This window comes from Euphorbia lathyris, chromosome 3 (genome assembly GCF_963576675.1).
Source record: "Euphorbia lathyris chromosome 3, ddEupLath1.1, whole genome shotgun sequence".
In the NCBI taxonomy this organism is placed as follows: Eukaryota; Viridiplantae; Streptophyta; class Magnoliopsida; order Malpighiales; family Euphorbiaceae; genus Euphorbia; species Euphorbia lathyris.
In genome coordinates this window covers 92,542,467-92,569,780 of record NC_088912.1, presented here as the reverse complement: position 1 = coordinate 92,569,780, position 27,314 = coordinate 92,542,467, and the positions used below count along the sequence as shown (strand labels likewise).

Below are 27,314 nucleotides of genomic sequence, written 5' to 3'. Positions count from 1 at the left end.
AGTGTATCTTCTTTCCTTGTCCGTCCTCCGAGCCCCACCAGAAGGAGTTTAATAATTTTTCAATCTCTTCGCAAAGAGTAATAGGGATAAGGAACATACTCATAACATAGGACGGAACTGATTGTAGCACCGATTTGATTAGAATTTCCTTCCCTGCTTTTGATAGGAATCTATTTTTCCAGCTGCTTATTCTTTTCGTGATCTTTGATTCAATGTACTCAAACACCTCCCTTCTATTTCTTCCAATCAATGATGGAAGTCCAAGATATTTTCCCGGGCTTGCTACCACTTCCACTTCCAGATTGCTTCCTATACTCGTTTGTATGGTTGCTGGCACATTCTTACTGAAATGGAGAGAGGATTTATTCAGATTAATCTTCTGTCCAGAAGCTTCTTCATATTGTTTAAGACATTGTCTTATTGCTTCGCTTTCCTCAATTGAAGCCCTGAAAAACAGATAACTATCATCAGCAAAAAATAGGTGGGTTATTGTTGGTGCCTGTGGTGCAATCGCACATCCATGAATTCTTCCCCCTGACTCAAGAGCCGATAAAGCAGCAGACAGGCCCTCTGCACATATTAGGAAGAGATATGGTGAGATCGGATCACCCTGTCTTAACCCCCTCTGTGGAATGATTGGACCAATCATATGTGGACCATTGATGATCCTGTACTTTGCTTTGGTGACACATTGCATAATTAATTGAACCCACAGGGGAGAGAAACCCAGTTTGAGCATCATCTTTTCAAGAAAGTTCCATTCCACCCTGTCATAAGCTTTTGCCATATCTAATTTTAGCGCTGCATACCCCTTCTTCCCTTGAGTTTTCCTGTTAAGATAGTGATTTACTTCAAAGGCAAGCATTACATTATCTGTGATCAGCCTCCCTGATATGAAGGCGCTCTGTTGTTCGGATATGATGCTAGGAAGTACAGACTTGAGCCTGTTTGCCAACATTTTTGATATTATCTTGTAAATCACATTGCATAGGGCAATTGGACGCAAATCAGAAGCATATTCCGGGGCTGACTTCTTTGGGATCAAGACCAACGTTGTTTCATTGATTTCCTCTGGTAGCACACCCGTATTGAGCCATTGGAGACACACCTCAGTTACTTTTTCCCCCACCACACCCCAGTACTTTTGATAAAAACATGGGTTGAAACCGTCCGGCCCTGGACTCATCTCTGGATGCATTGAGAAAATTGCGCTTTTAACTTCCTCCGGGACAAACGATCTAAGGAGTTCTTCATTATCTGATTCGGTAACTTTTCCAGAGATATTAGCTAATATAGGATCCGGATCGCAAATTTCAGATGTGAAAATACCGTTAAAATACGATGAGATGATGTCGTCGAGGCCCGATCCCCATTCCTTCCATTCACCATCGTTTCCTTTTAGTCTGAGCAGGCTATTTTTCTTTCTCCGAGCTGTTGCTGCTTTATGGAAGTAGCTTGAGTTTAAATCACCCCCTTTTAACCATTGTTGTTTCGCCCGCTGACCCCAATAATTCTCTTTTTGAATCAGCAGCATGTCCAGTTCTTCTTTCGCTGCCTTATAGGCCTGAACAGCTTCAAGGTCGTTCCTTCTTTTTGTGGAGCGCATTATTAGTTTGCAATTTTCCACCTTCAGCTTGAATTGGTTTCTCAACTCGTTGCCCCACTGAAGTAAAGATGTTCCGCACTCCTTTAACCTGTTTGGAAGAGAGGTATCGACCTCACTCTGCCAGCTAGTAACAACCCTGTCCCTGCAGTCACTCTCATGTATCCAGACATTTTCAAATCTGAAGTCGTGCTTTAACTGTGTTCTATTCTGACATACCAATAGGAGAAGGGCTGTGTGATCTGAGCATGAGACTTCTTCATTTATTAATTTAGCATCTGGAAACCTAAGCCGCCAATTTGAGGTAGCAAGAGCTCTGTCTATCCTTTCTTCGATTAATCTACCTGATTCACGCCCCCTTTCCCATGTGAAAGGATACCCCTCCAGGCTAATGTCGGATAGACCACTTAGTTCAATGGCTGAATTAAAACCTCTTATCATAGCTGGATTCTGTCTTGCACCTCCCGATTTTTCACTTTGAGACCTGATGTTGTTAAAATCCCCAATTATAATCCAAGGAAGAGAAGAGAGAGTTGATAGCTGAACTATTAAATCCCAAAAATCTTTCCTTCGTGATCTCTCCGGGTGTCCATAGTAACCTGTCAATCTCCAGGGTTCCTGTTTTGGTAGTTTTATTTCCACATCAATATAGTTCCGCGAGAAGCGGAGTAGCCTGACCGAGTTTTTCTGCTTCTAGAGAAGGGCCAGACCCCCTCCATAATTGACTGCCTCCACTATAAAGAAACCCTCATAACCAATCTTCTTCTTTATTGTTTCAATTTTTTCTCTGCTGCATTTTACTTCACTTAAAAACACAAACTCGGGCTTTGTTTTGGACACTAAGTCCTTCAACATGCGAACTGTACGAGGATTGCCCACCCCCCGACAATTCCAATTGAGAGTACTCATAGCCCTAGGCGGGCCTGGACGACAGGACCCACCTCTTTATCATTCTTTGTCTGAGCTGATAGATGTTTACCGTTTTTCTGGTTTGGGGGAATCAGAGACTCTTCCTCCATATTTGTGATCTGAATATCTGGTTCCTCCAGTCGTTTTCTCTTAGGATTAGTGATGTTTATTTCCCCTGAGCTTGTGTCTGTCTCTGAGGAAATCTTCTGCTTTTGGATTGAAGTAGCTCTAAAGTCACCATACCTTGTCTTAGAAGTAGTGAAATTGGTCTCCTGCACCTTCGGTGGACAAGGAAGTAAGTATTTTGAACGTACCTGTTGTGCCGCTCTCCAGGTCAAGGCTCTCAGTGAGGTGGAATAAGCTCTTTCAGCCTTATCCGGGTCCGGGACATCTAGCAATAACTCACAGAATTTGTCTGAATGTCCAATACAACCGCAGAAAAAACAGAAAGTCGGCAGTCCCTCATATCGGAAACATACCCAGGAGAATTCTCCACCTTCTCTGCTAATTCTTAGTTTCCTCTTCAGTGGTTGGAACACATTCACAGATACCCGTATTCTCAGATAGGTTCTACCTACTCCTGTGAAGTTGTTTGGGTCGGATTCCACAAAACTTCCCAGGAAATTTCCAATGTGGAGTGCTACTCTCTCTGATATAAGGCCAACCGGAATGTCGTGTACCTGGATCCAGAAGTCAGTGTTGTGCAGTTCAACAGATTTTGGTTCCTGACCTGGCTCTAAGGGAGCTAACAGTAGCAGTTGCTGTTCAAAGGTCCAAGGACCCCCCCCCCTTTAAAACCCTATCCCTTTCAACTGGATGGAAGAATTCAAATTGAAATGAGTTTGGTCCCAGTTCCATAACACATAGGCCTCTTGATGGACTCCACAAATCAGCCAGGACATTTTTCATAAATTGTGTTTTTATTCCTCTTGAAATCACAAAGGAGCCAACCAGACTCCACGATGATGGTCTAAGAGGGGGCGTGGTGTCTTCAGGTTGTAGTATTAATCCTGCATTAGCTTCGTCTTCTAGGGTTATCATGTGAATAGCGTCTGGTAAGTTATCCATGGCAAACTGGCTTATAGAACAAATCGATTAAACAAATTACCAGAGTTGATTGTTGGGTTCATAGTCGATTAGGGCTTTGCGATGGGGGGAATTGGGAGAAATTGATTGTGGATGGGGATGGATTTCTGGGTTTAGTGAATGATAATCAAAAAACGAAAATTAAAATGGGATGGTCGAGGGATAAAACCAGGGGATTTGGCGAAAAAACGGCGGTGAATTAGGGTTTTTTGCTGGGGGTTTAGTATTTGCTGGGTTTTGTCGATAAAAAGGGGAGTTGAGGATCGTGAATCTGATGGAGGGAATCGTAGTGATCTGGGAGAAGAAAACAGGGGAGGATCGGTTAGATTTTGGTGTGCGGGGGACGGGACTCTGTATCGCGAGAAAAATTCGCCTTGCTCCACAACAGGAAGAAATTCTAACTTCTCTAAGTATTATAATCTCCAATTCTAGAACGTTGGGAGTTAAAAACAACCTGATTCGTTGGTAAGTTGGGTCAATTTCAGACATTATTATAAAACAGATATATGGGTTAAGGTGCAAAAATACCCATAACATTTTGGGTCAGGAGCAATTTTATCCCTAACGTCTAAAATAGTGTAATTTTACTCCTAACGTTTGTAGCCAAGAGCAATTTTACCCCTAACGTTGATAAATTGGGTCAATTTCAGAAATAATTCATCAAACTGTCTTCTCGGTCATGAATCTTATCATCTACACTTCACATGTGCGTCATTTTATCAGTAACAAATCATAAACATATGTTGGGATGTGAAAAAAAATAATAAAAAAAAATATACTGACTTTTGTACGAATTAGACAAAAAAATTCAAAAAATTCATTGAATTTATAAATATTAATTTTTAATTCTATTATTAAATTATAAAAAACATGAAATTCTTTTTTTTAGAATGAATTGATATGCAATTGGTGCAAAATAATGAACAAAAATATCTCTGTTTTATAATAGTGTCTGAAATTGACCCAAATTACCAACGTTAGGGGTAAAATTGCTCTTGGCTACAAACGTTAGGGCAAAATTGCACCATTTTAGACGTTAAAGGTAAAATTGCTTCTAACCCAAAATGTTAGGGGTATTTTTGCACTTTTACCCCAGATATATTATGTATCTTATTCTGCACAATTACATATCAGTTCATTTAAAAAAATTATATTTTCTGAAATTTAATAATAGAATTTGAGATTAATAGTTATAAATTCGGAGAAATATTTTGAATTTTTCTTCGCAACTCGTACAATATATAGTATTATTTAAAAAAAATTAAAATGTGTTCACATCTAGTCATATGTTTATGATCTGTTGCTAATCAAATTAGGCAAAAAGCATCCTGAGGCCCCTGATCTTTTATTGTTTGGTGCATTAAGCCCTCGATCTTTTATTTAGACACATTGAGCCCTTGATCTTTCACCATTTGGTGCATTAAGCCCTTGATCTTTCATTTAGACACATTGAACCCTTGATCTTTCATATAAGGGTGTATTAAGTCCTTCCATAAATCAATTAATATATAGGTTTATTAAGGGCATGTTTGGTGTGACAACAAATGATGTTCTAAAAATAACAAATTCTAAAATAAAAAATATATTATACAAATAATAAAAATAATTTAAATAAAAAATAAAAAATTTATTGAACATAATAAAACCTTGTTTTTCGATAATTATGTTCTAAAAATAAAAATAATGTTAAAATTGAAGCACATTTTGTGGAAATAAGGGTAATTTTATCAATGACAAGTAACTACAAACAACTGTTCATGAAAAGAGCTTTTCGTGAAAAGCTCCAAAATGTTGCAGTGTCTAGAGAAAATGCGAAACACTGCAGTTATATAAACCTAACCAAAATATTGCTGTAGCGGAGGCAATAGCTGTCAGAGAGGCACTATCATGGATCAAAGAAGGAGGATACAGAAACATCGATGTCAGATTGGATTGTTTGCGGGTAGTCCAAGCAATAAACCAGCAAACACTAAACAGCTCTTATTTTTCCGATATTATTAGTGATTGTATAGGTTTAGTTCAAGAGTTAGATAATATAGCTATCTCTTTTGTTAAATGATCAGCGAATTGCGCAGCTCATAGCCTGGCTAGAGCAGACAATTCTTTGTTTGTTCGTGGAGAATGGTATCATTCCCCGCCTTTTTTGTCTTCAATTCTTTCTGCTGATATCAGCCAATAAAGCATTCTTTCATTCAAAAAAACCAAACATGCCCTTAATAAACCTATATATTAATTGATTTACGGAATGGCCTAATATACTCATATATGAAAGATCAAGGGCTCAATGTGTCTAAATGAAAGATCGAGGGCTTAATGCACCAAATGATGAAAGATCAGAGGCTTAATGTGTCTAAATAAAAGATTGAGGGCTTAATGCACCAAACAATGAAATATCAGGGGCCTCAGGATGCTTTTTGCCATAAAATTACTCACATATGAAGTGTAGATAACAATATTCATGACCGAGAAGACAGTTGATGAATCATTTCTCAAATTGAACCAACTTGACAACGTTATGAGTAAAATTGCTTTTTTTAGGAAAGTAAAATTGTTTTTGGTTGTCAACATTATAGGTAAAATTACACCATTTTAGCCATTAGAAAAAGAATTGCTCCTAGCTGTAAATATTGGTGGATTTTTTTGCAACTTATCCCTTATTTTTTTATAATAAAAAATAGATATTATACTAGGGATAATTACTAATCTGACCCAATAAATGACCCCAATTTATATATCTAATCCACCTTGCCTCCAAGTTACCAAATTAGACACTTTCACACATTTTGGACAAAACTACCCTTATTCTTATATAACAACCATCTCTTCTTTTCCTTTCATTTACTTTCACATTCTCACAGCAAAATTCATCAACTCAACCCAAGATCGCACATCCATACCCCATTCAAGTTCATATAAATATCATTTCTTCATTTTTCATACACATTACTAGAAATACACAGTTGGTATTCGAATGCATTTGCTTGAATCTTGACATTTTCCGATTCCGCCATTGTCGCCCGATGTGTCGCATTCTGGTCCCTATTATACTATCTAAAAATCATAATATAAAATAATTTAACATAGAAAAAACATGTATATTTAAATTATATATTCTTAAAATGTGCCAACAACATATTTCAATAAATGTTATTGAAATAATTCAAACAAGATTGCGATCAGAATAATATAATTCATTAAAAACTATGATACAATATCATTAAAGTCTTATATCATATAATCAAAACAAGTAGAAAATAAAATCAAATAAAAATATTTAAAAATAATAAACACAATTTACGAACAACAATTTTTAAAAAAGAATTATAATACAATAAAATAAAATAAGATAAAAAAACTTTGTTCTGATCGCAACCTAGGCATAAAAAAACACCCAAAAAAAGACTAAAGCCACCTATTGAGACTAAACATATAAATTTTCTGTTTCAAACGCCTAGACGATTGATAACATCGGGATATTATCGCAAGGACCAAAAGAGATAATTGCCTCAAGTATGCCACGTAGCACAAGAAGCCGTCCGGCGGATCTCTAAGGCGAGTCTCTCCACTTTCCTAGATAACGGATGGCCGCCGTCTCGGCCATAAATGAATCATTAATATTCTCAAAACCGTCAGGTTAAGAGTAACTTATAACCGCTAATAAATGAGCATTAATAGAGACTTTCTAGTTACCTAGGGGTTACGAATTCTCCAACTATAAATAGCCTACATCTAGGGCTACCAAAAGGTACATTCATTCTTACGTTCCCTCATCCTTGTCAATACAGTTTATTCTCCATATTAGCTACTGACTTAGGCATCGGAGTGTCCCCGGCCGATCCCAATGACGCCTCACAGGGACGTGATCCGATCAGAAGTTTCTCCAGTGTTATCAATTGGTGCGGTGAACGTGGAATCCTTGGTCAGATAAAGGATTTTTCGTTCACACTGAAACATCATGACGGAGGAAAGACTAAATTTCTCCTCTAGGATTAAATCACTGATAGTTACACCGCCAAGTGCTGGTCGCACAGATATGACCACTCATGAGACTTATTATAAATATCACAAGGAAGATGGCTACACTGATGTTAGACTCAAAGAGGACTCGACGAAAAGGAAGAGAAAAGACATAATTAACGTCATAGCTGGCGGACCAGGTTATCAGCCAACAGCAAAAAAGGCAAGGGTGACCACCCTTGAAAGAACGTCATTAAACCGCCCTTTTTCAGATGCAAGTCAGAAGATTGCACCCCATGCGGATGCACTGGTCGTCACCATGATGGTTGAAGGTTGGGAAATGAGGTGAGTAATGATTGATACGGGAAGTTCATGTAACATTATTACGCGAGGAGCATTCGCCAAACTCAAGATTGATCCTGTCCGGATAGAACCAACTGTGGTCGATATTTTAGGAGTCACTGGTCATACCATTCAGACGAAAGGTCAGGTTACTTTGGATTGCGAGCTTATCGGGGATGATCAAGTTTGGAGAGAAGATTTGGAGTTTTCGGTCTTAGACGGACAATTAGCTTACAATATTATCCTTGGACGACCTTTTATCTCCGGAGTTGCAGCTCTTATCTCCATTCGCCATTTAGCACTCTACATTCCCACGGTCAAGGGATGCATGATGGTCAAAGGTTGTCAGAAGGAGGCCCAAGAGACATATTCCGCATCCTTAATGATTCGCCCTCAATCTAAGGAGGAAGATGAGGAGGAACACGTCACGATGGCTTTGGGGGAAACCGAAATGTACCCTATGGCGGATGGGAAGCAGGTGCGGATAGCTAAAAGCCTACAAGGTGAGATCAGAGACGCAATCACCAAAGTACTTGGCGAAGCTGAAGATGTTTTCGCATGGAAAGATGAAGTACTCCCCGGAATTAGCCCAGACGTGATCACCCACAAACTCAACATTGACAAAAATGCGGTTCCTGTGGCTCAGAAGCGGAGAAACCATGGTCCGGAAAGGCAAAAAGTGATTGAAGATGAAATCGCCAAGATCCAAAAGGCGGATGCCATCAAGGAGGTGCTTTATACCCAGTGGTTGGCGAACGTCGTACTAGTCAAGAAAGCTGGCGGATCTTATCGTATGTGCATCGATTTCACAGATCTTAATAAAGCTTGCCCCAAAGATAATTATCCTTTGCCGTGCATAGACATGCTTGTAGATGGAACCGCCGGTCACGCAATGTATTCCTTTACTGATGTAAAGTCTAGCTATCATCAAATCCCTATGGAGCCCTCGGATAGAATCAAGACCTCGTTCGTGACGCATCAAGCCACTTATTGTTTCAAAGTTATGCCCTTCGGGCTCAAGAACGCGGGAGCTACCTATCAGAGGATGATGAACAAGATATTCGCGGACAATAAAAGTGGTAATTATTCCGTCTACGTAGATGACATGATCATTAAAAGCATGACGGCAGAAAGGCACGCGGAGGATATAAGGGAAGTACTGGGCGTACTGCGACACCACAACATCAAGTTAAATCCCGAGAAATGCACTTTTGGAGCTACATATGGAAAATTTTTAGGATTCATGATCAGCAAAAAAGGAGTTAGCCCAAATCCTGACAAAGTCAAAGCAGTTCTTGAGATGCAAGCGCCCCGGAACATCAAGGAGGTACAACGCCTTAATGGGCGTATCATAGCCTTGGGCAGGTTTATTTCTTGCTCAGCCCGTAGATGTCAGCCTTTTTTCGAAGTTATCAAACAGCAAAAAGCATTCGAGTGGAATGAAGATTGTCAGAATGCCTTCGAAGGAATCAAGCGGTTCCTCACAGAACCACCTATGATGAGTCGACCTTTGAAGGGAGAAGATTTATACATGTATGTATCAATCACGGATAAAGCCGTATGCACGGTCATGATACGGGAGGAGGATGGCCAATAGTTCCCAATTTATTACGTGAGCAAGGTTTTGAAAGATGCTGAGACCAGATATTCAAAACTAGATAAAATGGCACTGGCTGTTGTAACCACGGCAATTCTCCTTAGGCCATATTTTCAGGCGCATACAGTAATAGTTCGTACCAATATACCAATGAGAAAAGTATTACAGAAGCCGGACACTTCGGGAAGGTTGATGGAGTGGGCGATCCGCCTGGGCGAATTTGATGTAAGATATGAAAGCAGGTCATCATTGAAAAGTCATGTCCTGGCGGACTTCGTAAATGAATTCACTGATGAGGGGATATCTCATCCCAAACCTCCGTTAGAAGAATGGTCGATGTATACCGACGGGGCTTCATCGACGGAGGGAGCAGGGGTGGGAGTTGTGATCAAGGGTCCCCATTACATAAAATTGCGGTACGCAGCAAAACTAAATTTCCATGCCACTAACAATGCTGCGGAGTACGAAGCTCTAATATTGGGTCTACGTCTACTTCAAGAGATCACCCCAGAGCGGATCGTAATCTACAGCGATTCAAAACTAATGGTCAACCAAGTCATCAAGAATTACGAGGTAAAAGATGAGATCCTGGCCAAATATGTAGCAGAAGTCAAAAAATTGCTAGATAACCTTGAAGCTAAAGAAGCCAGATGGGAATTGGTTCACATATCAAGAGAATCCAATACGGAGGCGGATCAATTGGCCAAAATGGCTTCTTGTGAGGCAAATTGGGCAGATCCGGACTGTCCCTTCGAAGTAAAAATGGCTCCGACATTTGTATCTGCGGAGGTATCTCTACTCACAACAGTGGAAGATGATTGGAGGACGGTCATCCGCCAATATCTGCTAAATGGAACATTACCTGAAGATAAAGAAGAGTCACGAAGGATAATCAGAAGGGCAGCTTATTTCTCCTTGATCAACGATGGTCTCTATAGAAAATCCTTTAGCCATCCTTGGCTGAAGTGCATTCTACCTGAAGAGGGACAACAAATCCTTAAGGAACTACACGAGGGATCTTGTGGGTCACATGAGGCATCCGCCACGATTTTGAAAAAATCCAGGTTAGCAAGTTTCTACTGGCCCACAGCCGAGTTAGACGCCCAGAGTTTGGTAGAATCTTGTCACAGTTGCCAGATTCATGCAAATGAGTCACACACTACCAAGCACATCCAAAAACCAATTATTGAAGGCCGTCCGTTCGCCCTCTGGGGAATAGACATTGTTGGCCCATTTCCTCCAACTCGCCGGCAAAAGAGGTACGTAATAGTGGCAGTGGACCATTTCACCAAATGGGTGGAAGCCGAGGCTGTTTCCTCCATTACAGCGGAGCAGATAGTAGAGTTTGTTAAGGACGACATCGTGGGAAGATACGGCATTCCACACACTATTATCACCGACAACGGGACACAGTTTAACTGTGGCAAATTCAAGGCTTTTTGTGAGGGATTGGGCATCCTGAACAGATTCGCTTCCGTTTATTATCCTCAGTCCAATGGAATGACCGAAGTAACCAACCGAACAATCGTAAAAGGGATAAAAAAGAGGCTAGGAGAACACGACAAAAAATGGGCGGATCAACTTACAAGTGTTTTGTGGGCCTATCGTACCACTCCAAGAACTGCTACAGGAGAAACGCCATTCGCCCTTTCTCATGGAGTGGAAGCCGTAATCCCAGTTGAAATTCAAGTCCCCAGTGATCGAGTGGCCTTTTATTGCGAAGAGGACAATAGCAAACGGTTAAGGGACCGCCTAGATCAGGTCGAGGACCACAGGAACCAATCCTATGTACGCATGGTAGCGTATAAACAGTGGATTGCATCTTATCATGATAAAAATGTCAAGCTTGTGGATCTAAAGATGGGGGATCTGGTGCTTCGCAAAGCTGATAAAATCCAATCTCGATAAGGCAAAGGCAAGTTAGGGATTAATTGGATAGGTCCATACCAGATAGTGGAGAAGGTTGGACCAGCCACATTCAAAATACAAGATATGGAGGGCAATACGCTACCACGCACGTGGAATCTCCAAAACCTCCGCAAATACTTTGTCAGAAAATAGAGCGCGCTCACGGTCTTGAGTACTCTTTTTTCCTTTAGCAAGCTTTTATCCCATGTGGTTTTTCTTGTTAAAAGGTTATTAAATGAAGCTCCTTTGTAAAAGACCTACTCACTGTAATAAGGTGTCTTTCCCATCAATAAACATTGTTGATCAACTTTACGTCTTTTACTGTTGCAATTTCAGTATTCCATAAAGAGAACATCCCAAGTTCTCTACATTCACAATAGATCCGCCACTTGGCGGATCATGGTCACCAATAGAGTTAAAACGATCCTTAGACGCAAGGTCTCTACACTCTCATACCCTTCCCAGAGAAGGATTTATAAGTCCTGCGGGCGGATCATTTTACCTCAAAGATAGGTAGCAAGTTGAACCCCTGGGCAGCTTTACTTCGTCTAAGAAGGAATAGAACAGCTTCAAAACCTTCACAAAGGTTCATACAATGGAGTATGGCTGGCCACCTACTCCAAACCAAAATCTCTAAGCAAAATCGAAAAAATAGGGTTACCCCCTTCTTCTTCGCCCTCGCCGCTTGAGGGTCCTCCTCCACAGCCATAGATTCGCCACCAGTAAAGACATTTCTTAAGGAACAAAACCTAACGAAAAGACGAAATCAAAGGCTGGTAGTATCCCTTTAAAAATCATCCGCCACAACTATGATGTTACTACACGCGTCGGCCATAAAAAGAACATTGAACAGAATGCTCGCAGAAGCATAAGACGACGCGCAGAGGACCCAAAAGCCCTGAAGGACTTTAAAGGCATTTTGGGGGGGGGGCTTCTGATAACATCGGGATATTATCGCAAGGACCAAAAGAGATAATTGCCTCAAGTATGCCACGTAGCACAAGAAGCCGCCCGGCGGATCTCCCTGGATTAGCTCTAAGAGATCCGCTGGCGGATCTCTAAGGCGAGTCTCTCCACTTTCCTAGATAACGGCTGGCCGCCGTCTCGGCCATAAATGAATCATTAATATTCTCAAAACCGTCAGGTTAAGAGTAACTTATAACCGCCAATAAATGAGCATTAATAGAGACTTTCTAGTTACCTAGGGGTTACGAATTCTCCAACTATAAATAGCCTACATCTAGGGCTACCAAAAGGTACATTCATTCTTACGTGCCCTCATCCTTGTCAATACAGTTTATTCTCCATATTAGCTACTGACTTAGGCATCGGAGTGTCCCCGGCCGATCCCAACGGCGCCTCACAGGGACGTGATCCGATCAGAAGTTTCTCCAGTGTTATCAACGATTCAAGTGGGTTTTTTTCTTGTACACTAATTATGAATAATACAATATATTTTAGTCTATTTATTATATTATAAAAGAAAATTATTAAAAATTTCACCCGGTGTAAGAATGTCCTACAATTCACCATGACAATTAAATAATGATTAAACCAATCCGTTCAAATTTTCCGTTAAACAATATTAAATCGATCTTGCCAAAAAAACATTAGCGGTAAATTGTACCCTTGTATATGTTAAAAATAAATTTACACTACTCCAAAAACAATAAAGACCTGTATTCTAAATTTTTCTTTATGAATCTAAAAAGGATGTTATTATATCAAGTCACTAATTCGCACCCTTAGCCCCATGAAATGACCAAACTGCTCTTATTGGTTTTGGTTTTTGAATTTTTTTTTTTCTCTCTACGAAACACGGGCGTGTGGCTATCACATGTCTCAGCACTGTTGGGATTTTTTTTAGAAGAATACAGAAGAAAATAAGAAAATGGTGCTAACAATTTTATTCTATCTGTCAATGTTCTGCACAATTGAAAGATACAGATTTTATGGTCTTTTTATAGGCTTATAATGCAACCATAAAGGAGATTTTAAAGCAAACAATAAAATCTCCCTTAATTATCTCACTAACAAATAAAGACTTGGTAAAACTAGATCTAGTCAAATAACAAACTTTGAATCACAAGATCATAATCTCAACATTCCCTCCTGATTCAAAGTTTTTTTTTTTTTTTGAAATATGATGTACTTTCCATCATCATCTTCTAATTGGAGCACTTATCTCCACTAATAGCTTATCGGTGCACTTCTCACCGTAAATGTCTTCTCGGTGCACTTCTCACCGACCTTCCTTTATTAATTGGAGCACTTCTCCCCAATATCAAGATACTAATTTTTCCTCAAAATGTCAAATTAACATTTTCTTCTGTAACTTTTTCTTTTGCATTTGAAACGCCGAGGCTTCTCCTTATGCCAACCTTCTTTTTCTTTTTGATCATGTTTCTCACAATCACCATGCCGAATAATTTTCAATTTTCAAGAAAATTCCCTCAATCATTCCATGGTTGAGTTTTGCTTCAAATACTCACAGATCCCTTAAAGATCATTGAGGCTCTGATACCAATTGTTGGGATTTTTTTTAGAAGAATGCAGAAGAAAATAAGAAAATGGTGCTAACAATTTTATTCTATCTGTCAATGTTCTGCACAATTGAAAGATACAGATTTTATGGCCTTTTTATAGGCTTATAATGCAACCATAAAGGAGATTTTAAAGCAAACAATAAAATCTCCCCTAATTATCTCACTAACAAATAAAGACTTGGTAAAACTAGACCTAGTCAAATAACAAACTTTGAATCACAAGATCATAATCTCAACAACCACATGGTGAGGCGTGATGTTCACATGCCCACGTGTGATTATTTTTTTTCAATTTTAGATTTTAATTAATATTATTCTAAACAATTATAAATATTATAATTATTCTAAATTTTTTTAAATATTATAATTATTAACATTATAATTTGAATTATAATTATTAACATTATAATTAAATAATGTGAGGTGTGATGTTCACATTCCCACGTGTAATTTTTTTTTTAATTTTAGATTTTAATTATTATTATTCTAAACAATTCTAAATATTATAATTATTCTAAAAATTCTAAAAATTATAATTATTAACATTATAATTTGAATTATAATTATTAACATTATAATTAAATAATATACATTAAGTAAAACATGTGTTAAAAACAATAAGTTCTAAAGAATTCTAAATATTAACAAATTACAACAAGCCAATTCGTCCGGTTCCATTTCTTAATGAATCGATTTGTGATAGATTTAAGAAAGATTGTTCACATGCTCACGTGTGAATTTATTTTTTTCAATTTTACATTTTAATTATTATTATTCCATGGAACCGGACGAATTGACTTGTTGTAATTTTTTAATATTTAGAATTGTTTAGAACTTATTGTTTTTAGGGTTAAGGTGCAAAAATAATCCTAACATTTTGGGTCAGGAGCAATTTTACCCCTAACGTCTAACATGGTACAATTTTATCCCTAATGTTGGAAGCCAAGAGCAATTTTACCCCTAACATTGATAAATTGGGTCAATTTGAGAAATAATTCATCAAACTATTTTCTCGGTCATGAATCTTGTCATCTACACTTCACACATGCGTTATTTTATCAGTAACAAATCACAAATATATGTTGGGATGTGAAAAAAATAAGAAAAAAATATTAAAAATATACTGTCTTTTGTACGAATTCACTCATCTTCTCAAATTTTCAAATATTAAAAATATGCCTCCACCAGTGGTGGGGCGTGATGTTCATATTTAGAATTCTTTAGAAATTCTTGTTTTTAACACGTTTTAATACATATTTCATACTTCATATATATTATTTAATTATAACGTTAATTATTATAATTCAAATTATAATGTTCATAGTTATAATATTTACAATTTGTTAGAATAATTATAGTATTTATAATTATTTAGAATAATAATAATTAAAATGTAAAATTGCGAAAAAAAAATTCTTACACAGACATGTGAAGAATATGCCTCCACCATAGGTGGGGCATATGAACATCACGCCCCACCACAGGTGGAGGCATATGAACAATATGCCTCCACCACATGTGGGGCGTATGAACATCATGCCCCACCATAGAACATCACGCCCCACCATAGGTGGAGGCATATTGTTCATATGCCTCCACCTATGGTGGGACGTAATGTTCATATGCCCTCACCTGTGGTGGAGGCATATTCTTCACATGCACCGACACCGAAAAATTGATTTTTAAAAAATCATTCGATTTTACTTACAACAATCGTAAATAAAACATATTTTTGAACAAATTACGTATCATTAGTCATTTTTCATGTTTTTTCTTTACCAAATTAGCCCGCATTAGATTTTAGAGAGTTTTGTATTTTTTGTGTTTTTGAGAGGATTTGAAAATTTGAGAAGATGAGTGAATTTGTTGAAAGGTCAATTTCGTCTTTTCACGGGGCTAGGGGTAGGAAATGGTGGCTAAATTTAGTAATCCACATCTAAAAATTATAAGATCCAACTTTATTTCTAATTAATTTCAATATAAAATTTCAATATAAAAGAGAAAAATGTTACCATTCTAATTACTAATTCTTCAATTCCAATATAAGTTTCAGGACCTGTTTGGTTCAGCTGTTAGCTCACAGCTGTTCGCAGTTAGCTAGTAGCTGTTTGTTGTCAGCTAATTGGTAATTAATGTTTGGTAAATTTATAAAGAGTTGTTGCTGTTAATATATAAAAAGACGAATACGTCCATATTATTTATAAAAAATAAAAATAATATAAATATTGATAAAAATAATCTAGACAATGGATAGTCAAATTAACAATTACATAAATGTCGGTATCATTATTTTTTCAATACTAATATAGATATATAAATAGAATTTTAACACATGTTTTATTCAAAAATTATTTATTCATCAACAAATTATAAGTAATTTGATCTTTTTTTTATGAAAGGCTGGGACGTGTTCAGACTTGCATTCGGACATCCCAACTATGTTGGCACCCTCTATTTTTTTTTATTTTTTAAAAAAAGTATATTATACAATTTTTTATATAAAATTTGCGCAATACGCTTACATTAAAGAAGAAAGAAAAATCCCCACCAGACCCGGATGTGATTCGAACCAATAACCTCCCAAGGCATATGTAAGCTCTCAACCACTAGGCTAAAAGCTTCACCACAAATGAGTTTCTATTTGATCTCTCAATTCATTCATCTGAGTTTCTATAGGATCCTCATAATTTTCATCAGTATCGATATCATTTGAATTATTCAACGAGTCATATGGCACAAAATCGGGATCTTGGTCAAAATCGAGTCATATGATTTTCAAGTAATACACAAATGTATTTTAAATCGTGTCAAGCAGATTATCTTTCTAAATCGTATAAGCAAACTGAGAAAGCAATTTAAAGAGGTCTTTGCACCATATCTATCACCTTACAATTGATAAAAAAAAATTAAAATTTTACCCATATTGGAAAATCAATTTTAATTGGGATAAAATTCAAAAATACCCTTAACATTTACAGTCAGGAACAATTTTACACATAACGTCTAAAATAGTATATTTTATTCCTAAGGTTGGCACCCAAAATCAAATTTACCCCTAATAGAAAGTGTAGATGACAAGTTGAAAAAAACATAAAATATAATTAGGCCAAACTAGATTCAAGTTGAAAAAACGTTGAAATATAATTATGTAGAAAAAAAAATAAACCTGAAAAAAGCAGGAGTTAGAAATCTGTGAAATAAAACTTTGAGAATTGAAACTTTTGATTTGGGAATGTATAAGCTTGACTGATTTTATAGTGCAAAATTTCTCCATATCCAATTAGGATTAATACTTTGAATTAAAGTGAGTAGGAATTGAATTTTTTTTTTCAAATTTATAAGATAACCGTGTATGTTGAATATTAAGGTATTTTAAAATAAAAGTTGGATTATTTTTTTTTTTCAAAAAGCTAAACAGGTAAAATCAACGTTTTGTGAAAAGTTTCAAATTGGAGTTTTTCGTGAACCGCTCCAGTTTGCTCCAAAACCGATGTGGTTTTATAATCTTAACCAAACACTATACTATTAACGGTTTGGTGTAAAACCGCTAAACGCTCATGCGAAACGCTAAAACAAACACCCTCTCAATTTATTATTTTTTATATAGCAGAGTTACTTCCTCTTCATTTTCAATGCTTTTTTATATAGCCTAATTACTCCCTATTTTCGATGTTGGGATACTATACTTCCTGATGAACTTACGATAGTACCCACCAGTTATCCCAAAAACGTTATTTAGTACCCCTCAGTTATCCCAAAAACGTTATGAACAAATTTAGACTTTATTCCTAAAATATTAGGACCGCAAATGAGTCAAGCCGCTCATGAGCATTTCGGTGTTCGGCTTTCGAATCGAACTTGAGCATAACAAAACTCGGTTTGAAAGCTTGTTAGCAAATTTGATTATAGGTTCATGAACAAGCTCATTAGCAAATTTAATTATAATGTTCATAAACACGTTCATGAGCAAGCTTGGTTCGATTTTTTTTTTAACAATAATTTCAATAAATGGGAGAAATGTAAAACAACATAATTTTGTAAATTTCAAAACTATATAATTTTATGTTAAAAGATTTCAATTAAATACAAATAATGAACTAATTAATGAGTTGTTCGGGAACGAAATTCATGAACTGAATTAACGAGTTGCTCGTCAACAAACTCGCGAACAACTCGTAAGCAAAATCATAATTCATTCACAAATTGGTAGATTTAATGAAAATTGTCCACTTTTCATTAACAAAACACACGAGGTTCTTATTCCCTAGAAATTTCATGAAGTTTTATTCGTATTACACAACAATAAACAACAGCAACGACAAATAGCAAATGACTCTTTCATCTTAACTTCAAACTTATCGAGCCATTTGATGGCTACGTACTCCAGTTGCATGCATCCATCAAGCCATTGAATGATTTCATTAACACATAAATCACATTAATTTCAGAATGTGCAATTGAGTGGTAGATGAATAAGAAATTGCTAAATGCAGATTACCTTGATAGATAGATGCTCAACACTTGTAATCAAAGATTATATAATTAAATTTGGATATAGGAAAGTAATGCTCTCTTCAAACAATACAATTAACTGACACTAGTCAATATTAGAAATCATACCTTTTAGAATCCCACGAGACAAATTAGAGACTCCGACAATCAAGACAAAGCTTCAGTTTAACCAGAGTAATTAGGCCGTATCAATTCTATAAATAATAACTGGGTAAAATTCAAACCCCTTTCTCGAACTTCCTGAATTGTATCATAACTGGCACAATCCTCAAAAGCCTATCTTCAATGTATTGGAAATAACTTATAATAACTTATAAGAATAAGCAGAAAGCACCAAATCCCCGTTAGAATCGGAATTACTTCCTCAAGAAAAAAGAGATCACCGGTACATTACTACATTGTCAGGCAATAGGAATTGTAGTTTTTCATTATAAAAAAGAGGATATTATAAATCAGGAGCACGTTTCCAACAGGAAGAGTTCAATGACAGTGAAGATAACCAACATCTCATCTCATCTCATTTTCTGAAATAAGTTTAGGCATTCAACCTCATCTTGCACCATAAGGCATATGAATTCCACACAACTGCAGAATTCCACACAATCTCATCTCATACTCGTAATTACTAATTACATGTACAGCAGCATTCAGCCACCTTATTATTCTAACACATGGCTAGTGATGGTAGATTAGATTGATTCTCTCCAATTATTTTGAAAACTTACATTGCCTCAGTATTAGAGTCAGCGAAACAGTCGATACAATGACGTCCTGGAAGTAGTATTTGCCCAACCGCAACCCCATGTCCAACTACAAAAGCAAACAATCTCTCATATGCCATCTGCATGAAAACTTACTGTCGTTCAGTATAATGCCCAATCTCCAAGCTTTGTCATATCTCAGAGAAGGTTGTCTTGCCATTGTCTGGTTATATTTGCCAAGATGAATTTAACACCAACCTATATTTAATTTGTTACACACACACACTCTCTTCCTTTCTGTTCTTTGTTTCTCTGCTGTAACTTGTTCTATCAAGATTATTCATTCTTCTCATTCTATCAAGATTTCAGCTTTCTTTTATACATATCCTTTTAATCTCAAATTCAAACAATCACTTTCTCTAGGGATAATGGTCGAATTTCCCTGTAAGGTTATTCTGGAAGTTCAATTTTACTCTCATAATACCAAAAAAAAAAAAAAAAAAAACCCAAAACAAGAAATGCAAAACAAGTAAAAGAAGGTAATATGTTTCGACTCCATTATTCTCCATACTAGATTTGGTTCTGCTTATGCTGTTAGCTATTGCTTTTAATTAGCTGATTTTTCCAAAATAACTATCACCAGTCATTTCTCAATCCTACCCAAATATCTATTGTTTGGAATAAAAAACAAAAATGAGCTATAAAAAGAAGAACCAAACTGACAGATTATGCTCCATCTAATTACAACCTTTGCTAACAAGCAAAACAAAATACAACATATAAAGTTTTTGCAAAGATATAAGATGTCATGAATGAGAATTGCACGAATTTGAATTTTGGGCTTCATGAGAATGTTAATAAGATGAATTTAATCACTCTCAATATAATCTTTGAATCCCATTTTTCAACCAAGAAAAACACAATCTCGTAAAGCAAAAGCTTCAACAACAAAAAGTAGATAACGTATTCTGGTAGATATGAATAACAATACCAACAATGAAGCCATCATGATTTATAGCACCGATTCTCGAGCTACAAAAGAAAGAACAAACATCAAAATCTCATCCACATTGATCTTCTAAGTCGGGTTAATTAATTCATAGTTTTATATGCATACAAAAGACTCAAATAATACATTAATTTTCATGTTATTTTAATCAATGTCAACTAATTATGTATAAAATAGTTGCTCCGTTGTGACACTAGTACTTGGAGCATTACCAAACAGAGCAATTGTTAGGCTTCTAAGCTTCAACAACCTTCGATAAATTTTTCTTCTAAGAGATTCTTGTTTTTTTTGAGTAATGGTTGGGACGATACTTGCCTCGGGCTGACATCCCAACTAGATCGGCACCCCCTTATAGTTGTAATTAAAACAATTTTAATCTTCTATTCATTAATTACTATTATGTCCTCTTTTGGTTGTAAGTCTTATGTGTAACCCATTAGGTTCTTATTGCTACTAGCCATATACAACCATTGAATTAATTTCCCAAAATTACATTCAATCTTTGTATATCGGAATGAGTGCGCGGACTGTGAATAGTAGAACTGTAAACATTCCCCCAGAGCTATAAGAAAACAGGTTGATTTTGTCGTTGACCTTTTCGTTAGGTCTAGGGAAAAAGATTCATTGTGCAGCTGATGTTTTGAGGTATCTGAGTACCCTGTATGTGTTAGCAAATCATCTATATTAGAGTTGTCAGGCATTGTGGACTATGTAGCATACCTATGGTCTTGAATAAAGTAATTTCCCAATGAGTTGTACGTAGGAAGGGATGTTTGTAAAGGGAGTGTTTGGTGTGCAGGGTTTAAAGTTTAGTTTTACTAGCTTTCATACTAAAAAGGCTTGGTCTTGTACAAGATCAAGGCAATATTTGTGTTGGCTAAATCGGATCTCTTTTGAGGTTATGGATAAGAGTCCCTGGATCTTTTATTTTATCGAGGAAAATATGATAGTGGATAGGACGAAGTGGAGGAAGAGAATTTATATCGCTAATACGGCTTGATTTCACGGTTTCATACGACGGTTTACGTTAGCTGATCCCAAATCATTTAGGGACTAAGGTTTTGTTGTTATCATTGTTATAATATGTGGATATGCTTTGATGAAGTTGACCTTCCTTGCAGTTCCTGGCTACCAAGACGTCATCCACATAGACAAGAATAGCCATGAACCATATATCAACTCATATATCTAATACTACTAGTTACAGATTAAATTCTTCCACTATAACAATAGGAGGCTTACAAAGAGGTGTTCTACCAAAATAATAGTACTCAGATGTTTCCAAAGAATTGCCAAAATAACATTTCTCCCCAAAATAATTGTAACCATATTTCAATTCATATATCTAATATGGAAAAAGGTGTTATAGAACCATTCTACAGTTTCCCAGATTTCAAGGTTAATGAAACCGGAACAATGAACACCTTAAAACAAAAAACAACTAATAACCGGTCATCCTAGGGAGACTTTTGTATCAACTCAACAGCCATCAACAAGAAGTAAATATTGGATGTGTAATTAGTAAAGTCAAGACTACTTCTGATTATCCATAAAACTATTAATCTATTTTAATTGCAAAAGGAAAACTTACTTCTTCTGAATCGAACACCAAGCTTTTGGCTTCCTTAATTCCAAGATAAAACTCCAATCTATGAACTGATGAATGATGAGATGTAAGGAGTTGAAGTACAGATTGAGGGTTTTGTGGAATCTTCTCGGTGAGCTGAAACTTCTAGAATCCTTAAATCGGTGAATCTGTACTTCAACTCCTTAAATCTCATCAATTGATCGTGAAATCGCCTAAAATTCTCAATTGCAGATATCGAGAAACATCATTTTGTCAGATCCGAATATTACGACAGCCTCTTCAATTTCTCTGGTTTCAGTGAAATCACTTACCTTTATATTACCTGCAAAACTCCCCCAACCAAACAATGTGTTAGGCCAGCGACAAATGTTCAGTAAAATCTTATTTGTGAATATCAATTAATATCTTTTATTAATTTTAATCAAATTCAATTTTGTTGATAATTATTACTAGCTAGTGTTTAGTAGACCTGGCCATGGGTCGGGTTCGGGCCGGACCAGACGAACTTTTCTATAAAAAATACACAGCTCAAGCCTAGCTCAGCCTACTAGTAATTTAGAGGGGCTGGACTCGGGTTTAAAAATCAAATCTCAAGCACATCCTATATAAACCCCACCTAAACATATATATATAATTTTTTAATTATAAAAAATAAAAGTTAATACTTAAAAATAAGTATTTAATATATAAATATATAAATATATAAAATTTATTAATTAATATTAATAGGCAGACCGGGCCGGACTGAACCGGTCCTAGTTGGAAATACGGTGTCGTATCATGGGTCCATGTCGAGATCCGCCCTTTGAGAAGAATATGAGATTCGCCTTACATGGCGATCCGTCCTTATGGAAAACTGAGCAGGTATACGGCGAAACTCGCTATCATTAAGCTAGCATTGATGATATCTTAAAGACCGTAAAAGCTCGGAGGTTAAAGGTCAGAGTTAAGCTATATTAAAATAGCATTACACTTCACTAAAAGGGAATTAAGAGGGAGTTATTACGGTTATCACTCAAACCTATATAAATACCCTTGTAACATGATAACCAAGGTACACTTACACACTATTCAAAACTCTACTTTGTCATTACAGTTTATTCTCTTAAGAACATTATTGACTTAGGCATCGGAGTGTCCCTGGCCGATCCCAACGGTGCCTCACAGGGACGCTTTACGGTGTTGATAAATCTACTAAATATCATTTATATATAACTATCTATATTAATGTATATGCTTGGAGCGAATTCTCCTTATAAAAGAGTGTGGCTAGGGTTTATCCCTATGGTTGATATCTTCTGATTACAATCTCGCTTTTTCTCTTCTTAACCTAAATATGGAAGAACAATTAAGCAATCTTGTTATTATAGACGACGACTTTGGATTTCAAGACATGGGGAACAATAACGAGAATGAGAACTATGAGCTATGAGCTATGCATGGTCGACACTCTAGTAACTGATAGGCTGTACAATTTTCACATATTCAAGCATCGCATGGCGAGCATATGGAGACTAGGAGAGGCTTGTCGATTTCGGAATTGGGAGAGAGCCTGATGCTATTCCGGATTTATCACACCTAGGATATGCGCTGGGTAATGGACGGTGGGCCATGGACGTTCGACAACCATCTGTTAGTTTTGCACGAGCTGAAGGAAGGAGAGGATCCGATTATGGTTCCACTAGTTTTGCGAGATTTTGTGTTCAGTTTTACAGACTCCCTCTAGGGTTTTTCTAAAAAACGGTAGCTACTGCCCTAGCTAACCATATTGGCACTTTTATCGCATATGACCCGAAGAACCGATGGACGGTGGCCAAACAATACATGAGGGTTCAAGTGGGGGTGAACATCCGACAACCTCTAAAGAAGGAGAAGAAAGTGAGGAAGGCAGGAGGGACTGGATCGTTTGCTCATTTAAATACGAAAATTGCCATCATTCTGCTTTATCTGTGGCCTGATAGGACATATTGACAGACAATGTGAGATTTATTTCCAGTCGGAAATTGATGCAGTAACACGTGAATGGGATATGACACTGCGGGCTCCTATACGATGACCAATTAGCATGGATAAGGAGAGGTGGCTGAAGGAGGAAGGATGTGGGAATCAAGCAAAGGAAATAACGAACAATGGCCGACAAAAGAGACTACTATATTGACAGCTATAGAAAATAGACCTCAACATCTATTTTTGAAAAGGAAAAGCAGGTGAAAGCATTAACTAGTGTGAAGGATAAGGAGGATGGAGGCCTTAACCTTCACGAGGAAAAGAAACGAATGCGAGAGTAGATTAATAAGGGGAAGCTTATATAGGGAATGAATCAGTCGGATGGAGAAAATGCAATGGAAATTGAACAGATAGAGCAGAATCAGTCATATGCTAAATCTGATGATAATGTTAAAGCAGGAGTGCAATTTGCGAAAGGGACAACAAAGAGTGGAGTTTTGATTCAATCTGCAAACAACCAGCACGCCAACAGCCAAACAATCATGGAGTATGGTCTAAAAAACGGAGATTAGACATGCCCAGAGAGTCAGGTCTACCCATCAAGATGAGAATTCTCAGCTGGAACTGCCGAGGGCTAGGGAATGTCAAGGCAGTTCTGATATTCTGTGAGCTTGTCAAAACTCTCACCGTCCAGATGTTATCTTTTTATTTGAAACTTTAGTATGTAATTTTGGCATTATTGAAATCAGAAATAAAAATATGTTTTGATGGTTGTTATTCTGTGGATTGTATTGGGCGTAGTGGAGGAATGTGTATTCCGGAAAGTAGTTGATTGGTGTTCTCTATTATCATTCTAGAATAATCGTATCGATATGGAAATTAAAGACCCTATAAAGGGCAATTGGAGACTAACAGACTTCTACGGGTGTCCTGAGAGGGATAGAAGGAGGGTGTCATGGAATATTATTAAATTAATACCTGGAGCATCAGATTTACCTTGGGCAATAATTGGTGACTTTAACAACATGCTCTCCTAAAATGACGAAAAAGGAATACATGATCACCCCGAACATATTGGGTGCAGAATGGGGAATGCATCCCCACTCCCGTCCCAAACTGTTGCCACCCCTAGGGGGAACCTTGGCTTAATACAAAAAGCTTGATTGTACTCATAAACTTTCAAATTTTTCCGACAACCCCTTAATTTGCGTAAAATATTTAGTTAGTCTCTAACTTACATAATCCGTTGTCAATTAACTACTCGGTTATAAAAAATATAAGTTAAATGTGAAAGATATATTGCACGTGTCTTAGAATGTTATTACATAATTCACCCCGATTTTCATCGTTTTACTTTTTCTAAAACACATTTAATACATCTTATGTATTTAACTTACATTTATGCATTCGAGTGGTCAATTGATTATATTTAACGCAAATTTAAAGAGTTAACTGAATATTTTTTTTTTGCAAGTTGAGGGATAGTTTGAAAGTTGAATGAGTGAATCAAACTTGTTGGTAAAGTCCAGGGCAAATGATGTATTAAGTCAGGAAATCTTATTGGAATATATTTAAAATAATATTAAATTATAAATTTAGCCCTTAGTATTTTAGTCCACGTATGAAATAGGCAGAACAAGAAAATACAAATGAAAAAGAAAAAATAGTTAGCTTTTGCTATTCAAACTTAAAATTGCACCGTATAACTTTTTTTGGTACACATTGTATTTTATTATTATTATTAGCGGAAGAAAAAGGTTAAAGCTTTAACTCAAAATTTCAATATTTCATGTTGAAATGAATAGTCGGGTTAGAATTAGTATCCATGTATAACTGAAATTAGGGATGATAATGGATATTGTATCCGCGGATATTCGATACTATCCGATTTTAATATGACTATTCGTACTCTGTATAAAAAGATATATGAAAAGTACGAGATTAATACCATTACCCATGACGGGTATAGGACGGTAGGGCCAATCCTGATTATGCACGGGCTCTAGACGGATTAATTGAAAAGGGTGCTCTTTCTTGAGGACTTTGTAGAAAGGTAGGCACTTTTGCGCTGAGCATGATATGAACCTTGGTAAAGCGACGAGTCTTCATTGAGCCATTGTACCTCATGTAATGTTCTTGCTGTGGTCATTGCCAGGATAGCGGCTACCTTGTCCGGGTTGGGCTCAATGCCTCACTTGGAGACTATGTAGCTCAAGAACTTGTCGGACCAAATATCGAAGAATCATTTCTCGGGGTTGAGTTTGAGGTTGTATTGTCGAAAGATCTCAAAGACATCTATAAGGTCTTGTGGGTGGTTTGCTTCGTTCGCACTAAGAACAATATGTCGTCAATATAAACTTGCATATTTTTTCCTATGAAGTTGGTGAACATTTTGTCGATCAGACGTTGATCTGTGGCTCTGGCATTCTTTAAACCGAAGGATATTACATTATAGTAGTAAATGTCTTCGTGTGTGACAAAATATGTTCTCTTTGCGTCAGTCGGTCAATCCGGATTTGTTGAAATCTGACGATAGCGTCAAATTGAAACAAGATTTTTCAACCAGCTGTCTGATCGACAAGCTGATCAAAGTTAGGCAGGGGATAACAATCTTTGCTTAATGTGTTCCCTCATATGATTGTTTGTGATGTATTTTCTTCTTGCCTCTTCACATTGCTATAAAAAGTCGAAAAGTTTAGATGTTCTCCTGCTTGCATTCTTTTGACTTGCATTTATTTGAGATGTCTTCGAGAGATATCATTGAGTCTGCAAAGATGCTCAAGGTGCAAAAGGCGATCTTTGAGATGCCATATCCATATGTTTATCGGGTGCCAGACTCACTTAAAACAGTGAAAACAAGAGAAGAAAGTCGTGCTTCTCTTGCTTGTTTTCGTGGTTCGAATGACCCGTGGAACCAAACTCCGAGGATAAGTCTGACAGTGCACGTTGTGGATTCAATAGCTGATTCATGCGATGCGGTGGCCAATGTGTGGTATTCGACTGAAAAAGACTCTAGATCGTCCAACTCATTGCCTGTAGTTTCCGCTGAGCTGGGATCGAGACCTGGAGGCATTCTGCAACATCATCCTTTCATGGGTGAAAAAATTGCTTCTTGACGAGGAGTCTCTGGTTGTCCACTTACCCCTGAGTGTTGCATTGCGGCGTCGTGGCCGCCATGCCTCACCTACAAGCCCAAAAGGACCTTCATATGTGGATCCACAGAGACCACAAAGTGTGGTTTTTAGGTAGTTCTATCAGCGGGGGCTAATTGGGTGTTAACCATTAGGTGACACACGAGGGGAAAGCGTGCTTATATCATAAGAAAAATGGCCATGACACAGACGAATGTCGTAGTTGAAGAGAGATGCATCAATTCTTGATGGATGATGGTGTAATTCCAAACCTAGATGTCGTACCATAGGTAGTATGTTGGTGGGTTCAACATCTATTTTGGTCTTTATTTTGTGCCTTCTATGCAAGGTTTATGTACACTCTATTTTTCTATCTCTTCGTGATTTTGCAGGGTTGATGTGACATTCTATTTTTCTATCTCTTCGTGCTTGTATCAAAGCCTTTTGCTCTATTAATGAGATCTGAAAGCTATGACCA

At 37.0% G+C, this 27,314-nt stretch overlaps 1 long non-coding RNA gene across 1 annotated transcript; it reads right to left on the bottom strand.

Moving 5' to 3' along the window:
- Positions 1-18,272: 18,272 nt before the first annotated feature.
- On the bottom strand, positions 18,273-22,121 carry LOC136221978 (uncharacterized). The gene is made up of 3 exons (XR_010685437.1): positions 21,762-22,121; positions 20,153-20,193; positions 18,273-19,301 (listed from the first exon to the last, which is right to left on the bottom strand). It is a non-coding gene; the product is annotated as an uncharacterized lncRNA (long non-coding RNA).
- Positions 22,122-27,314: the final 5,193 nt, after the last annotated feature.